This window comes from Pseudophryne corroboree, chromosome 6 (genome assembly GCF_028390025.1).
Source record: "Pseudophryne corroboree isolate aPseCor3 chromosome 6, aPseCor3.hap2, whole genome shotgun sequence".
NCBI classification, from domain to species: Eukaryota; Metazoa; Chordata; class Amphibia; order Anura; family Myobatrachidae; genus Pseudophryne; species Pseudophryne corroboree.
In genome coordinates, this window is record NC_086449.1 from 34,329,056 (window position 1) to 34,346,953 (window position 17,898).

Sequence of the window (17,898 nt, forward strand, 5' to 3'; positions counted from 1 at the left end):
AGCTCACTGTTCCTGGGACTGCTTGGGCAAATCCTCCTATGTAAAGCCGCCTGGTTGTCAGCGCTGTGCCTTTACATGACACTTAAGTATTCTACCTGCCTTTTTAGACAGTGTTAGTAAGAAAGAAACAAGAGTTGATAATATAATATACTATCAGAGAGCGCATATAACTGTGTAAATAACAAATTTATTTATATACAATAAAATAAACACATGCACAAAAAATATATAAATATATCAATTGATTAAAAAATCCCCCATGCTGCAGCGATTAGGTTTGGAAAAAACACTTGTGTATCCAGATTTAAAAGTTCAAGATGTGAAATACGGTCCTGAGAGAAAAAAAGTCCTGTGCAAAAGAACAGAGCTGATATCTATCGTTAGTGTCCAGCTGTGAGCATATGTGTGTGCTCAGAATAGACTCCAATGAGTCACTGGCTTTTGACTCCCGGTAATTGCTGCCAGCAGGCAGCCAAATTGTTTGAAGTGTTATGACTTTAAAGTCCGTAATTTGTGGATTTATAGGACCATACTCGCTGTGCTAATAGGGCCACTTTGCAGTGTTGTCCACTATACTCACGACCAAAAGCGTGCCTGTTGATAGTCCGTGGACGGCCCCCGTTTTGCAGTGTCAGTCACAGCCGAGTAGTAACACTTCTCCTTAATGCAGGATGCACCTGGGATTGTCTCAATGGTCTGTTTCCAAACAACCAAGATGATATTGGTAGGTATAAATCGCTGACAGGATAAGAGGACATCAGAATATAACCCCAGTCCTTACGCGTTTCTCCGCAATTATCCGTGTGCGGTTTCGTCAGAGGATAAAAAGGGGGCTATCTTGCTTGTTATTTAAATGCCAGGGGACCAATCACGTTGCAAATTGCCTCATTGTCACACCTGAATAATCATACAGTCTCACATGTGTTTAATGAATTACAACCATATAGTGACCAATATAACATTGCAGTATAAAGTAATTTTGCTATACAGCAATATAAATGTAAGTATGGTAATGAATAATAAATTACCTAAAAAATACCTAATTGACAGAAGACAGAGGTGATGGCATGCAATCACTAAATGTGTACAGAAATAACAAGTCTACCAGAAACTATATCCTTTATAAAGCCTCTACTATAGGCTAGTGGTCTAATGCACGCACTAGCACACACAGGGTCCCAGGTTCAAATCCTGAACAGATCACAACCTCAGATAATTTTTATTTTTATATATATTATTATTTCTTTGAATATAATAATCTACAATTCCTATATATATATTACAACTAATAAAGATATATTTCAAGTGCATTATATCTAGAGAACAATAATGAAGAGAACCAAGTAAACCAAAAGCAGTGGTGATGACCCCCATTTATCGCCACACCTCTTGGTCCTATTAAATTACTTATAGTTTACTCAATAGCAGCATCTAATAGTCATTTTATTTTAATCATTATCATTAATGTCATTATTAAATTTAAACCCCTTAATGGAGCTCATTAGACATATAGATATTTTGTGAAGGATTAAAGGGAAGGAAACAAGGAAAGATGGATACGGAGAGGAAAGGCATATGGTTTTTTAGATGGCAACCAATTTATAGATAAACTCCTGGACTTTATCTGATATTGTTGATCTCCATATTTTCATTTAAGCCGTCAGGAACCAAAGTTCCTAGATTAAAGATCCAGAATGCTTCTCTTGTACACAGCCTATTGAACCTGTCGCCTCCTCTAGGAGTAGGGGCCACAGATTCTATACCCTGTACTCTCAAAGAGTCAACATTTCCATCATGATGTTGAGTTACATGTCTCGACACACTGTGATAATTGTTCTTCTTTAAGACATTTCGTCTGTGTTCGAGAAACCTAATGTTGAGACTCCTAACCGTCCTCCCCACATATTGTTTTCCACATATACAACTAATCAAATAAATAACATAAGTCTGTTGGCAATTGATAAAGGTCTCAATTCCAAAGTCCAATTCGAATGCTGTTGATTTAAATGAGACACTTCTATGAATTATGAATTTACAGGTGATACAATTAGTCTTACCACATCTAAAGCAACCTATACTTTGATTCAACCAGGTTTTTTTAACCAATGTTTGTGCATTGGCCTGAAAAAAACTAGGAGATAAGTGATTCTTCAAATTCTTAGCCTTTTGAAATACTACTCTGGCTGAATCTCCCAAACAGGGGTTGAGTATTTTGTCCAATTTCAAAAGTCCAAAATTCTTCTTTATAATTTTCTTAACATCCTCTGCATATGTGTTGTATTTAGTTATAAAAGGCATAATCAAATTATTGTCATATTCTGATGTCCTCTTATCCTGTCAGCGATTTATACCTACCAATATCATCTTGGTTGTTTGGAAACAGACCATTGAGAGAATCCCAGGTGCATCCTGCATTAAGGAGAAGTGTTAATACTCGGCTGTGACTGACACTGCAAAACGGGGGCCGTCCACGGACTATCAACAGGCACGCTTTTGGTCGCGAGTATAGTGGACAACACTGCAAAGTGGCCCTATTAGCACAGCGAGTATGGTCCTATAAATCCACAAATTACGGACTTTAAAGTCATAACACTTCAAACAATTTGGCTGCCTGCTGGCAGCAATTACCGGGAGTCAAAAGCCAGTGACTCATTGGAGTCTATTCTGAGCACACACATATGCTCACAGCTGAAAACTAACGATAGATATCAGCTCTGTTCTTTTGCACAGGACTTTTTTTTCTCTCAGGACCGTATTTCACATCTTGAACTTTTAAATCTGGATACACAAGTGTTTTTTCCAAACCTAATCGCTGCAGCATGGGGGATTTTTTAATCAATTGATATATTTATATATTTTTTGTGCATGTGTTTATTTTATTGTATATAAATAAATTTGTTATTTACACAGTTATATGCGCTCTCTGATAGTATATTATATTATCAACTCTTGTTGCTGCATTTGTGGACAGATCAGTACTGTCCAATTGAGAGCTGCTATTTCTTAACATATACGACCATAATTATATATTTTTAGGAGTTTTAAGACGCGCTGGAATTATTTGTCTTTCTTTTTAGTAAGAAAGAATGCACTTAGTCAGGGTTTTATAGTACAATTACCCTGTGATATACATCCAGTTCTTACTGTGTACTGTTATATCTATTGTTATATAGCTGTGTAAGCTGGTCCAGTGCAGTATTATTGTCAGTAATAACCTCTGCATTGTACAAACTGTGACTTTCTGTGTCTGCATTTGATAGCTGAGTGGTGTCCATTTCGTGTCTTTCACTCAACCTGCTATCCCTATATTCTATAACCAGAGGGGGCTTGGTGAGTCAGGTTTTATCTAATATAGGATTTTCACAAAGATATAATGTATTACGTATTTTTCTCTGTGATATAGTCACCATATCTCTCCTTTATCTCTGCTGGTGCTGACTACACTGCGCAGGGGTTTGGGTTTAGAGATATAGTGCTGCTGATAATTGTACTGTGTTACCTCATACTGTAAGTTATATCATGTCTGCTTCTGAGGGTAACGGTTCTGGGGCTGAACACACTGCCGGTGTTGCTGAAACCACAGACCCATATGAGGAGAATATAGCAGCTGTGGGCTCTGGTTCTGGGGGCTCCTTGCCCCCCAGTGGGACTGTGGCAACGGAGGCAAATACTGACCCACCGTGGGACGCTTTTTCCACGCTTCTGCATATGCTAGTTCATAAACTAACTCCCCCTATGGGTCCCCCAATGCCGGTACAGCCTTATGTGGTCCCTGCAGCTAACCCGCCGTCGGCGGACGATTTATCTGCTCAGTTAAAGAAGTTGAACCAGTCCCTGACTACTAAAAAGTCTGACCGTCGCTCGCCTACGTCCAAGAGGTCCTCTAAGTGAGCGCTTATCTCCTCACAATCCACTGCTGTCACAGACTCCTTGTCTGATGAAGACGGCACATATACTGACCCCTCAGGTTCTGACTCAGATACGGCTGATGGGGAGGGTAGTTCACATGTGGATGTTCCTGATCTTTTGGAGGCTATTAAGTTAATTCTGTAGATTACGGATGATCCCGAGCCATCCGTCCCTCCTAAGAAACCAGATAGGTTCAAGCGTCAGAAGGTGGTTAAACAAGTTTTACCTCACTCTGACCACCTAGTGGATATACGTCAGGAACCCTGGGAAAACCCGGGTACGAAGTTTGTGCCTCAAAAGAAGATGCTGGCTCGCTATTCCCTCGCACCAGAGCTGTCTAAATATTGGGAAATGCCTCCTCCAGTGGACTCACATGTGGCTAGGATGGTGGTTTCCTCAGCTCTGCCTGTCACTACCGTCACGTCTCTAAAAGAGCCTACGGATAAACGTGTGGAGGGTTGTCTGAAAGCGACTTACATCCTCACTGGTGCTGCACAAAGGCCCACTATTGCAGCTACATGGGCTGCAGAGGCTATTGAACCATGGGCCTTGGAGTTAGAAGCTGAAATCTCTTCTGACCATGCTAGACAGTGCTTGTTATATATTGTCACAGCTTCTCGATATATTAAAGAGGCGGCTTCTGATGCCGGCATCCTAGCAGCCAAGGCCTCTACTACGTCAGTCCTGGCTCGCCGGATATTGTGGCGGAGATTCTGGTCTGTGGATCTGGACTCTAGAAAAACCCTGGAGGTACTCCCTTTCAAGGGAGATATTCTGTTTGGGGAGGACTTAAATAAAGTTGTAGATGACTTGGCTACTGCCAAAACTGCCTGTCTGCCTAATACCGCCCCTTTCTGTGTCGAAGGCTAAAGGTACGTCCTTTCGCCCTTCAGGTAATGCAAAAGGTCAGACGTACCATAAGCAGGCCCGCACTTCCAAGCCTGGTAAGCCGAAGCCCAAAAGAGCCTCGGCGGCCCGTCAGCCAGCTGCCAAAATCGAAAAGCAAGCCATATGACGGGGCGGGCCTCCCCCTGGGGGATCCCAGGGTGGGGGGCCGGCTTCTAGGGTATACCCAGGAATGGTTGAAGACCACTTCAGATGCCTGGGTACGGGAAGTTGTCACTCGAGGTTACGCCATAGCTTTCAAAAACCGACCCCCTCTATTCCTATAGCACTGTCACATCAACAATACCTGAGGTTCGCTATTGGCAACCTACATTACCAGTTTCGGGCGTTACCTTTTGGTTTGACAACAGCTCCGCAAGTCTTCACCAAAGTTATGGCGGTGATGACGGTGGTACTCCGCCGTCAAGGGGTCAGGATACTGCCGTATCTGGACGACTTGTTAATCCTGGCATCGTCTGGATATGACGGTCCGGTTTCTACAAGCCCACGGGTGGCCCATCAACTGGAAGAAATCCTCCCTGGTCCCTGCTCAGAGCATGGTGCACCTGGGAGCGTTGTTGGACACTCACAAACAACGGATGTTCTTGTCTCAGGAGAAAGTCCTGAAGATTCAGGACAGGATTCGTTACTTCCTTTCTCGTCCGCAAGTGTTGATACATTCGGCAATGCAGGTGCTGGGCCTCATGGTGTCAGAATTCGACATGGTGGAGTATGCTCAATTCCATTCTCGCCCCCTCCAGAGGCTGATTCTAGCCAAGTGGGACGGCCTGCCTCACCGGATCAGGTCTCAAATGATCTTCTTCACTCCGGAGGTCCGTCTGTCGCTACACTGGTGGCTCCGGGACCAACATTCTGGAATTGCGGGCGGTCTTCAATGCGGTGAACCTGGCCCAGCATTTGATTCAGAACCGTCCTGTTCAAGTACAGTCGGACAACACCACCACAGTGGCTTACATAAATCATCAAGGCGGCACTCAAAGCCGTTTGGCAATGAAAGAAGTCTCACGGATTCTACGTTGGGCAGAACGCCATCTACCGGCCATATCGGCAATATTCATTCCGGGAGTCCTGAATTGGGAAGCGGACTTTCTCAGTTGTCAGGACGTGCATGCCGGCGAGTGGGGCCTCCATCCAGAAGTGTTTCAACTCCTCGTGGAAAAGTGGGGCCTTCCAGACGTGGATCTGATGGCGTCTCGACACAATCACAAGGTTCCGGTCTTCAGAGCAAGGACAAGGGATCCTCAAGCAGCATTTGTGTATGCGCTGGCGTTGCCGTGGAGGTTTCAGCTGCCGTACGTGTTCCCTCCGGTGTCACTCCTGCCCAGGGTAATTCGGAAGTTCAAGCAAGAAAAAGGAAATCTGCTTCTCATAGCTCCAGCGTGGCCCAGACGGCACTGGTTCTCAGACGCTACCGTCGGAGCGTCCAATTCTACTTCCACAACGCCCCGACCTCCTCGTTCAGGGCCCCTGTGTCTACCAGGACCTAGCCCGGCTATCTTTGATGGCGTGGCTCTTGAAACTTCCGTCTTGAGGGCTAAGCGTTTTTCTGAGGCGGTCATTCAAACTATGTTGCGGGCCCGGAAACCGGCTTCTGCTCGGATTTATCATAGGGTCTGGCATTCTTACTTTGTTTGGTGCACATCTAACAATTATGATGCTTCCAAATTTAGTACAGCCAAACTTTTGACTTTTCTGCAGCAGTGCCTGGATTTGGGCCTGCGTCTGGCCTCCCTCAAGGTTCATATTTCTGCCTTGTCGGGGTGGTTTCAGAGAAAAATTGCGACTTTACCTGATGTTCATACTTTCACTCAGGGAGTGTTGCGTATCCGACCTCCCTATGTTCCGCCTGTGGCTCCTTGGGACTTGTCTGTGGTTTTGGAGGCGTTGCAGGAGCCTCTATTTGAACCTCTTGGTTCAGCTGACCTTAAGTAGCTTTCCCTTAAGGTGGTGTTCTTGCTGGCTATTGCCTCTGCTAGAAGAGTGTCGGATCTGGGTGCCTTATCTTGTAGTTCCCCATATCTGATTTTTCACCGTGACCGGGCGGTTCTTAGGCCTCGTCCCGGATATTTACCTAAGGTGGTTTCTTCGTTCTACCTTAATCAGGAGATTGTGGTTCCGGCCTTTGTCTCTCTAGATTTGTCTCCCAAAGAGCAGTCTTTGGATGTGGTACGGGCTCTCCGTATCTATGTGAAGAGAACTGCTTCTATTTGAAAATCTGATTCTCTCTTTGTTTTGTTTGGATTATACAAACGTGGCTGGCCTGCTCACAAGCAGACTTTGGCCAGATGGATTAGAATGGTGATTGCACATGCTTATGTGAAGGCTGGTCTGTGGGCTCCTGCTCACATTACGGCCCATTGTACTCGGTCTGTTGGACCTTCTTGGGCGGCCCAACGTGGTGCGACCCTTGAACAATTGTGCAAGGCGGCTACGTGGTCCTCAGTGAACACGTTCATAAGGTTCTATGCCTTCGATACTGCCGCTTCCCAGGATGCTTCCTTTGGACACCGGGTTCTTGTGCCCGCTACAGTGCATCTTCTCCCATAAGGAACTGCTTTAGGACATCCCCATTGTCCAATCCTTGTGGAGCCCAGTGTACCCCGCAGCAGAAAACAAGTTTTATGGTAAGAACTTACCTTTGTTAAAACTCTTTCTGCGAGGTACACTGGGCTCCACAAGGTGCCCACCCTGACGCACTTAGCTTCTTTGGGTTTGTATGGCATTAGCCGCTGACACTTCTCCTGTAGTGAGAGTGTGGTGTTTGTGGCTACTAACCGTTGTCATCTCTTTTCCTGCTACTGCATTGGGCTGGTTAACTAAAAACTGAGCTCCTGTGCAGGGAGGCGGAGTTATAGAGGAGGCGGCGCTGTGCATTCTGGGAACAGTCAAAGCTTTGAACCTGTTGGTGCCTCGGATCAAGATCCTACTCTACACCCCATTGTCCAATCCTTGTGGAGCCCAGTGTACCTCGCAGAAAGAGTTTTAACAAAGGTAAGTTCTTACCATAAAACTCGTTTTCAAGAACCTCATCACCCAGATTTCAAACCCCCAGCATCTCATTGCCACTGTCAACTCCCTCCTCTGCCCAATCCCACCGCAACTCCCCTCCTCACTCTCTGCCCTTGACTTTGCCACCCACTTCCCATCTAAAATTAACTCCATTCGTCAGAACATCACATTCCACCACTCAGCAACCTGCCACCTCCTTTCCCTGACCACCCCTGCCCATTCTTCCTACTAACCTCGACATCTGTTTCCCCAGTATTTGAAGAAGAAGTCATGACCCTCGTCCAATCCTGATAAACAGTAAGCCAGAAAAGTTTACGGTCCCCTGCCAGTCGGAGGCCTGGGAAAATTTCCCTACAAGCCACCCCTTTTGGTAGGACCTGCCCATGAATGTTAAGAAGGGATTGTATTACTGAAACTGCAATGAGCACAGAGGGATTAGGGGCATTCTATTGTCACAGGTGGGACATTTGCACTAAGGATTTCTTATCAAGAGGCTCTCTCTCATAATATGAAGTATATTTACATTATTATGGTAGCATACATACAGTAAGCATGGTGTTATAAGATGTGTATAGTAACTCTTTATTTGCATCGATAGGTATGGCATGTGTGTCATGGGTGGGACAGAAAGTAGACCTACCTTCTCATATAGCAAGCAATTTTAAACAATCTCTGTGAATGTACAGGTGGGATAAAAAAAATGATTTACCCATTGTGAAGTAAGAACTTGGTGTAGAATACGATACAAAAAAAAAAAAAGAATAAAAGTATTAGTATTAGTCAAAATAATGATGTTTTATTTTGTCACTGGTGGGACACAGTACAAAATAATTTTACATTTTATGCATGTAAAACAAAAACAGTGCACTTCTATTGCTAGATTATAATTTTTTGTAATTTACATGTTAATCTTCATTAGGAAAATTAAGCAAGAGATCCATTTGCAATTATTTTTGCGTTTACATTTTTATATATCACGTGATACATTTTAATTCTATTACATACATTTGTGTATGTAGAAGATAAACTCTTTCTAAAATGATACTGTGCAGTTACGCTATTTAAACTGCTTATATATATATATCTTAAAGACAGAACTAAAAATAAAAGTTATTTATTTTCTAGAATGAATGTCATATGCTTGTGTTTATTCAGTCATAAAATACACTTGGTATTTGTATGCGCTCAACTAGTCATTTCCGGTTGGGGCTGTAGTGCCAGCGGTCGGGATCCCGGCCGCCAAAATGTCGGCGGGGGAGTGAACGCTCGCCACACTCTATGAGTATTGTGGACACTCACGAGTGGAAATAGCCCCTGCTAGTCGGCAATACGGCTGTCGTCATCATCAGCGGTCGGGATTCTGGCGTCAGAATCCTGACCGCTGGGATCTCGACTACATCCCGGTCATTTCTATTGCTATTCACAAAACAAGCAGCTAGGGTATAAAAAGAGCAGTGAGTTTTAAGGGTGTGTGAATATCTGCAGAGAAGGTCTAGAGATGGGTAGTTGGACTTCTGGCGTGCAGACACTGATCAGGCATTATGGTGCCATCACTTTGAGAATCTCATCATAGCCCCCTGTTCCATGCTTACTTCTACCCCACATGTGACACTCTGGTCTCTCTGCTCCTCCCATGAACAGGGCCCTCTCCCCTCATATGCTTTTCCCTCTCAGACTATTTTGTACTCCATACTGCCTACAACAGCACCTAACCCTCAGTTTCTTCTACCATGAGTATTATTTCAGCGTCCTGTCTGCTGAGGCAGAAATGTTTATGTACCATGTACATGTCCTACATTATCTTGAGTGTAAGTCATTATTTTCCTGTTTGGCTCATTTATGTACTTTGTTAGGGGCTGAGGAACCCTTGTAGCGCCATATAAACGGTAAAAAGATTAATAATAAATGGTGAAGGACACTGTGTGCTCCCATAAACCCCTTTTGAAGGATCCAACAGAAGAGTTTGTAAATTCTAAGGGATTTACTGGTCCACGGGTTACACACTAATATAATAATCACAAAGGATGGCTAACAAAACCTTATGAGATCTAACCCCATTATTTCAATATTAACCATACTACACCAACATACATATCTTCGCTTATCTCAAAATATCTCCCAACCCGGACCCTTTGCTCTTTACAAGATCTACGTCTCTCATCCACACTCATTATTCGCTCCCATGCACGATTACAGGACTTTCTTCGGGCTGCACCCACTCTCTGGAATGCCCCACCACGCACAATAAGACACTCCTCTAGTCTTCAAACCTTCACGCGTTCCCTGAAAACTCACCTACTGTATTCAGGCAAGCTTATCAAATTCCAGAACCGCTCACATTACCTTCATAGCTTTCCTATCCAATTATATCCACACATTGCAGTCCGCACATATCCTCCACATATTTTCTTTCTTCACTCTCCCTTCCTCCTGACCCTGGTTCATCACTGCTGTCATGTGATATCATGCAGCCCACCAATAACCTTTACAATCTGGTGGACAACTATGCAATAGATAGGCACTGATACACAAGGATAGGTTCTATTTCCCCATAGATTGTAAGCTTGCGAGCAGAGCCCTCCTACCTCTATGACTGTTTGTTTCTACCCAGTTTTATCTTCTAATTGTGTCCAGTTGTAAAGCGCAACAGAATTTGCTGCTCTATATAAGAAACTGTTAATAAATAAATAAATCTGCCATAATTTGAGATATCCCCCGGGGAGACCAATCCTAGCAGGTGTTGATTTTTTAACCTTCAACATATCTGAATACGTAGATATTTTCCTACATACTGTAAATACGTTAAATAATGACCTCTTATTTATAGGATACAACTAACATTCTAAACATCATAAAAACAACTAAGTGGAAGAAGAAATACATGCGGGCCACAGCTAATGTACACTCTATACATACCTGTCTGTAGTGTATAGAGCCATCAGCGCTGTGCGTATAGTGATGTGCGCTGAGCGATCTGTTCTAACCTAGATCGCTTAACACAGCAAAAATCGCGACGTGTGTACCACCTTCAGCCTTTTATTATATAATGTTTAATAAGAGGTGAGTAGTGGGCCACCCCACACAGCAGGTACATCTATTTGGAATGTCACCTCCCCCTACATCACACCCCTTCACAATCCCAATGGTTGGCATGCAGAAAAGCAGGGACTATTTCCACTTGGCGTGGAGAGCGCAACAAGCACGCAAGGGCCTTGTTGCGCTCACCCCCCATTCCGCTGCAGGGATGCCGACCGGCGGTCACACATACCACACCCATCTATTTAGGGTGCCAGAGTGATTAGAATATGGTATAAGGCGGCACAGCATTGCATTTGTAGAAAGACACTACTGTAATGTGTTTATTAGGCTTAAAGCATAGCCAAAGAGATCAGCGACGTTTCAGGAATAACTCTGACATTTATCAATAAATATATATATACGGCGCAAACTGGGGCAGACTGATTAGTAATGGATGATGCTGAGGAGAGATATATAAACTGTATATACAGGTAGCACATGCTTGGGGAGAGAGCAGACTGTACACCCAGTGCTGGGGTCAGGGCCGGCTCCAGGCATGTTCGAGTCGAGTGACCACGCAGGGCGCCACCCTTAAAGGGCGCCGACATGTTGGAGCCTGGAGCCGGCACTGTCCTATGCTCAGTGATGTGGCTGTGCGCACTGTTCGGCACCGGCGTCTGATGTCAGACACCGACGCCGAACAGCGCGCACAGATCACTTGCAGGCACAGGTGCCGCACAGCGCAACCGGCTACAGCAGCTCTCCACCTCCCTCATCGCCGGCACAGCAGCAGGTACTCTGGGGGCATATGTGGCACTGTGGGGGCATTAATGTTTCTGGCACTGTGGGGGTCATTTATCTGGCACTGTGGGGGCATATCTGGTACTGTGGGGGGCATTAATGTATCTGGCACTGTGGGGGGCAGTAATGTTTCTGGCACTGTGGGGGTCATTTTACTGGCACTGTGGGGGCATATCTGGCACTGTGGGGGCATTAATGTATCTGGCACTGTGGGGGCATATCTGGCACTGTGGAGGCATTAATGTATCCGGCACTGTGGGGGCATATCTGGCACTGTGGGGGCATTAATGTATCCGGCACTGTGGGGGCATATCTGGCACTGTGGGGGCATTAATGTATCTAGCACTGTGGGGGCATTAATGTATCCGGCATTGTGGGGACATTAATGTATCCGGCACTGTGGGGGCATATCTGGCACTGTGGGGGCATTAATGTATCTGGCACTGTGGGGGCATATCTGGCACTGTGGGGGCATTAATGTATCCGGCACTGTGGGGGCATATCTGGCACTGTGGGGGCATTAATGTATCTAGCACTGTGGGGGCATATCTGGCACTGTGGGGGCATTAATGTATCTAGCACTGTGGGGGGCATTAATGTATCTGGCACTGTGGGGGCATATCTGGCACTGTGGGGGCATTAATGTATCTGGCACTGTGGGGGGCATTAATGTATCTATCACTGTGGGGGCATTAATGTATCTATCACTGTGGGTGCATTAATGTATCTATCACTGTGGGGGCATTAATGTATCTGGCACTGTGGGGGGCATTAATGTATCTATCACTGTGGGGGCATTAATGTATCTGGCACTGTGGGGGTATTAATGTATCTGGCACTGTGGGGGGCATTAATGTATCTATCACTGTGGGGGGCATTAATGTATCTATCACTGTGGGGGCATTAATGTATCTGGCACTGTGGGGGTATTAATGTATCTGGCACTGTGGGGGTATTAATGTATCTGGCACTGTGGGGGGCATTAATGTATCTATCACTGTGGGGGGCATTAATGTATCTATCACTGTGGGGGCATTAATGTATCTGGCACTGTGGGGGCATTAATGTATCTGGCACTGTGGGGGCATTAATGTATCTGGCACTGTGGGGGCATTAATGTATCTGGCACTGCGGGGGGCATTAATGTATCTGGCACTGCGGGGGGCATTAATGTAGGGTCATTTATCTGTCACTGTGGGGGTATATCTGGCACTGGGGGGCGTTTATGTATCTGGCACTGTGGGGGCATATCTGGCACTGGGGGCATTTATGTATCTGGCACTGTGGGGGCATGTCATGTGCATCTGGCACTGCTGGGGGGCATGTCATGTGTAGCTGGCACTGCTGGGGGGGCATGTCATGTGCATCTGGCGCTCCTGGGGGGCATGTCATGTGCATCTGGCGCTCCTGGGGGGCATGTCATGTGCATCTGGTGCTCCTGGGGGGCATGTCATGCGCATCTGGCGCTCCTGGGGGGCATGTCATGTGTAGCTGGCACTGCTGGGGGGCATGTCATGTGTAGCTGGCACTGCTGGGGTGCATGTCATGTGCATCTGGCGCTCCTGGGGGGCATGTCATGTGTAGCTGGCGCTCCTGGGGGGAATGTCATGTGTAGCTGGCCCTGCTGGGGGGCATGTCATGTGTAGCTGGCACTGCTGGGGGGCATGTCATGTGCATCTGGCACTGCTGGGGGGCATGTCATGTGCATCTGGCACTGCTGGGGGGCATGTCATGTGCATCTGGCGCTCCTGGGGGGCATGTCATGTGTAGCTGGCGCTCCTGGGGGGCATGTCATGTGTAGCTGGCACTGCTGGGGCGGCATGTCATGTGTAGCTGGCACTGCTGGGGCGGCATGTCATGTGTAGCTGGCCCTGCTGGGGGGCATGTCATGTGTAGCTGGCACTGCTGGGAGGCAAGTCATGTGCATCTGGCACTGCTGGGGGGCATGTCATGTGCATCTGGTGCTCCTGGGGGGCATGTCATGTGTAGCTGGCACTGCTGGGGGGCATGTCATGTGTAGCTGGCACTGCTGGGGGGCATGTCATGTGTAGCTGGCACTGCTGGGGGGCATATCATGTGTAGCTGGCACTGCTGGGGGGCATGTCATGTGTAGCTGGCACTGCTGGGGCGGCATGTCATGTGTAGCTGGCACTGCTGGGGGGGCATGTCATGTGTAACTGGCACTGCTGGGGGGCATGTCATGTGTAGCTGGCACTGCTGGGCGGCATGTCATGTGTAGCTGGCACTGCTGGGCGGCATGTCATGTGTAGCTGGCACTGCTGGGGGGCATGTCATGTGTAACTGGCACTGCTGGGGGGCATGTCATGTGTAACTGGCACTGCTGGGGGGCATGTCATGTGTAACTGGCACTGCTGCTGGGAGGCATGTCATGTGTAACTGGCACTGCTGCTGGGAGGCATGTCATGTGTAACTGGCACTGCTGGGGCGGCATGTCATGTGTAGCTGGCACTGCTGGGGGGGCATGTCATGTGTAACTGGCACTGCTGGGGGGCATGTCATGTGTAACTGGCACTGCTGGGGGGCATGTCATGTGTAACTGGCACTGCTGCTTGGAGGCATGTCATGTGTAACTGGCACTGCTGCTTGGGGGCATGTCATGTGCATCTGGCGCTCCTGGGGGGCATGTCATGTGTACCTGGCACTGCTGGGTGGGCATGTCATGTGTAGCTGGCACTGCTGGGGGGCATGTCATGTGTAGCTGGCGCTCCTGCGGGGCATGTCATGTGTAGCTGGCACTGCTGGGGGGCATGTCATGTGTAGCTGGCACTGCTGGGGGGGCATGTCATGTGTAGCTGGCACTGCTGGGGGGCATGTCATGTGTAGCTGGCACTGCTGGGGGGCATGTCATGTGTAGCTGGCACTGCTGGGCGGCATGTCATGTGTAGCTGGCACTGCTGGGGGGGGCATGTCATGTGTAACTGGCACTGCTGGGGGGCATGTCATGTGTAACTGGCACTGCTGGGGGGCATGTCATGTGTAACTGGCACTGCTGCTGGGGGGCATGTCATGTGTAACTGGCACTGCTGCTGGGGGGCATGTCATGTGTAACTGGCACTGCTGGGGCGGCATGTCATGTGTAGCTGGCACTGCTGGGGGGCATGTCATGTGTAACTGGCACTGCTGGGGGGCATGTCATGTGTAACTGGCACTGCTGGGGGGCATGTCACGTGTAACTGGCACTGCTGCGGGGCATGTCACATGTAGCTGGCACTGCTGCTGGGGGGCATGTCATGTGTATCTGGCACTGCTGGGCATGTCACGTGTAGCTGGCACTGCTGGGGGGCATGTCACGTGTATCTGGCACTGCTGGGCATGTCATGTGTAGCTGGCACTGCTGGGGGGCATGTCATGTGTAGCTGGCACTGCTGGGGGGCATGTCATGTGTAGCTGGCACTGCTGGGCGGCATGTCATGTGTAGCTGGCACTGCTGGGCGGCATGTCATGTGTAGCTGGCACTGCTGGGGGGGCATGTCATGTGTAACTGGCACTGCTGCTGGGGGGCATGTCATGTGTAACTGGCACTGCTGCTGGGGGGCATGTCATGTGCATCTGGCGCTCCCGGGGGGCATGTTATGTGTAGCTGGCACTAATGGGGGGCATGTCATGTGTAGCTGGCACTGCTGGGGGGCAGGTCATGTGTAGCTGGCACTGCTGGGGGGCATGTCATGTGTAGCTGGCACTGCTGGGGGGCATGTCATGTGTAGCTGGCACTGCTGGGTGGCATGTCATGTGTAGCTGGCACTGCTGGGGGGGCATGTCATGTGTAACTGGCACTGCTGGGGGGCATGTCATGTGTAACTGGCACTGCTGGGGGGCATGTCATGTGTAACTGGCACTGCTGCTGGGGGGCATGTCATGTGTAACTGGCACTGCTGCTGGGGGGCATGTCATGTGTAACTGGCACTGCTGCTGGGGGGCATGTCATGTGTAACTGGCACTGCTGCTGGGGGGCATGTCATGTGTAGCTGGCACTGCTGGGGGGCATGTCATGTGTAGCTGGCACTGCTGGGGCGGCATGTCACGTGTAGCTGGCACTGCTGGGGGGCATGTCACGTGTAGCTGGCACTGCTGGGGGGCATGTCACGTGCAGCTGGCCCTGCTGGGGGGGCATGTCACGTGTAGCTGGCACTGCTGGGGGGCATGTCACGTGTAGCTGGCACTGCTGGGGGGGCATGTCATGTGTAACTGGCACTGTTGGGGGGCATGTCACGTGTAGCTGGCACTTCTGGGGGGGCATGTCATGTGCAGCTGGCGCTGCTGGGGGGCATGTCATGTGTAGCTGGCACTGCTGGGGGGCATGTCATGTGTAGCTGGCACTGCTGGGGGGGCATGTCACGTGTAGCTGGCACTGCTGGGGGGCATGTCACGTGTATCTGGCACTGCTGGGGGGCATGTCACGTGTAGCTGGCACTGCTGGGGGGCATGTCATGTGTAGCTGGCAATGCTGGGGGGAATGTCATGTGTAGCTGGCACTGCCAGTGATGGGGTAGAATATACCTGGGGGCGGGGGGGGGGGGGGGGGTTACTGGCAGCGATGGGGTGGCATATACCTGGGGGGAGGGGGGGGGGTGGCATATACCTGGGGGGAGGGGGTGGCTGAAAGTGATGGGGAGAGCATATGGTACAGGATGATGGTGCGAGGACATACGTATGAGGTTGCAGAGAGGAGACAATTAAACAGCAGCCGCCGCCGAACAGCCCCACCTATCCGCACACACTATACTGCCCCTAGCCGAGCACCAGGGGCCCTGCACCCACAGGATGGGGCCACACACAGCAACACTCACCTCACTCACCGCCGAGCCTCCTATTCTCCCACACTGCAGCCTCCAGTGCACGAGCGCTAGACTCGTCTCCGGACAGTCAGGGGGCGCGCCCGGAGCAGGAGACTGGGCGGGGACGCGCGAGTATGCGAGAGGAGATTGGGCGGGATCGTTGAGATGAGGGTGGGAAAGTGACTGGGCGGGAAGAGGCATGAGAGGGAGGAGACTGGGCGGGGACATGCCATGAGAGGGAGGAGACTGGGCGGGGACATTCGGGCGCTGTGTTCACCGTTCGCGCTGTGACGCAGTCTCATCCTTTGTCCTGAGCTTCTCCAGGTCATGTGACTGCGCAGCGTTGGTTGCTGTGGTGATGCCCCATGATCCTTTGCTTACTGTGTCCCGCTGGATATCCTATCAGTCAGTTCCCCCACCTGCCCAGCAGCGTGTTCCCCGTCACTCCCCCTGTGCCCTGTATAGTGTCAGCCCCTGTGATGCCCCATATACCCCGTTACACAGTCTGGGGGGTTTGGCATTAGTAGTCAGTGTATAGGTCAGCCTGGGAGGTGGTTGATAGACAGACAGTGAAAAGTTCTTATGGTGGGTACACACCTGCCTATGTCAGGGACATCTCGCCAGATGGGTGTAGTACTGGTGACCTTACTGGTCACCTTACCGACGCCGGGATCCCGGCAGCATACCGACGCCGGGATCCCGGTGGGGAGGGGCGAGTGCAGCAAGCTGTGGGCTCGGTGCTGCGGTCGCCACGGGTTCTATTCCCACTCTATGGGTGTCGTGGACACCCACGAGTGGAAATAGTCCCTGTTGGTCGGCATGCCGACCATCGGGATAGTGAGTCGTCGGGCTCGTGGAGGAGGTTATGTGACTGTCGGTCAGCTGACCGGCGGTCACATGAATACTACCCCGCCAGATCCCCCCGCAAGCGCTATCATTCATACACACTGACTGATATCGTTTGGGTCCCGTCAGTGACAGCATGTACCCACATCCAGGTGCATGTCGTCTCGTACAATCGCCCTCATTCCGAGTTGATCACTCGCTATGGATTTTCGCAGCGCAGAGATCATGGCAGAAAGGGACTAATCTGCGCATGCATATGCATCGCAATGCGCACGCTCGTCGTATGGGTACAACGAGCGACGTGGTTTTGCACAGGTTCTAGCGACGCTTTGAGTCGCAGTGCCGAACGCAGGGTGATTGACAGGAAGAAGCCGTTTGTGGGTGGCAACTGACCGTTTTCTGGGAGTGTTTGGAAAAATGCAGGCTTGACCGGGCGTTTGCATGGCGGGTACCTGACATCGTTACCGCGTCACTCGTCGCAGCAAACATCGCACAGAATAAGTAACTACAGGGCTGGTCTTGTTCTGCACAAAATGTGTTTGCAGGCTCTCCGCTGCACAGGCGTTCGCACTCCTGCTATGCTAAAATACACTCCCCCGTCGGCGCCGACTAT

General features: G+C 49.2%; 1 protein-coding gene across 1 annotated transcript in view; it reads right to left on the reverse strand.

The window, feature by feature from the left end:
- LOC134935983 (zinc finger protein 845-like) overlaps window positions 1-16,710 on the reverse strand; it is a 45,861-nt gene extending 29,151 nt beyond the window's left edge. Inside the window, exon 1 of the mRNA XM_063930849.1 lies at window positions 16,452-16,710. The gene's annotated coding sequence lies outside the window, so the exon portion shown is untranslated. The remainder of the gene's footprint in view (window positions 1-16,451) is intronic.
- Window positions 16,711-17,898: the final 1,188 nt, after the last annotated feature.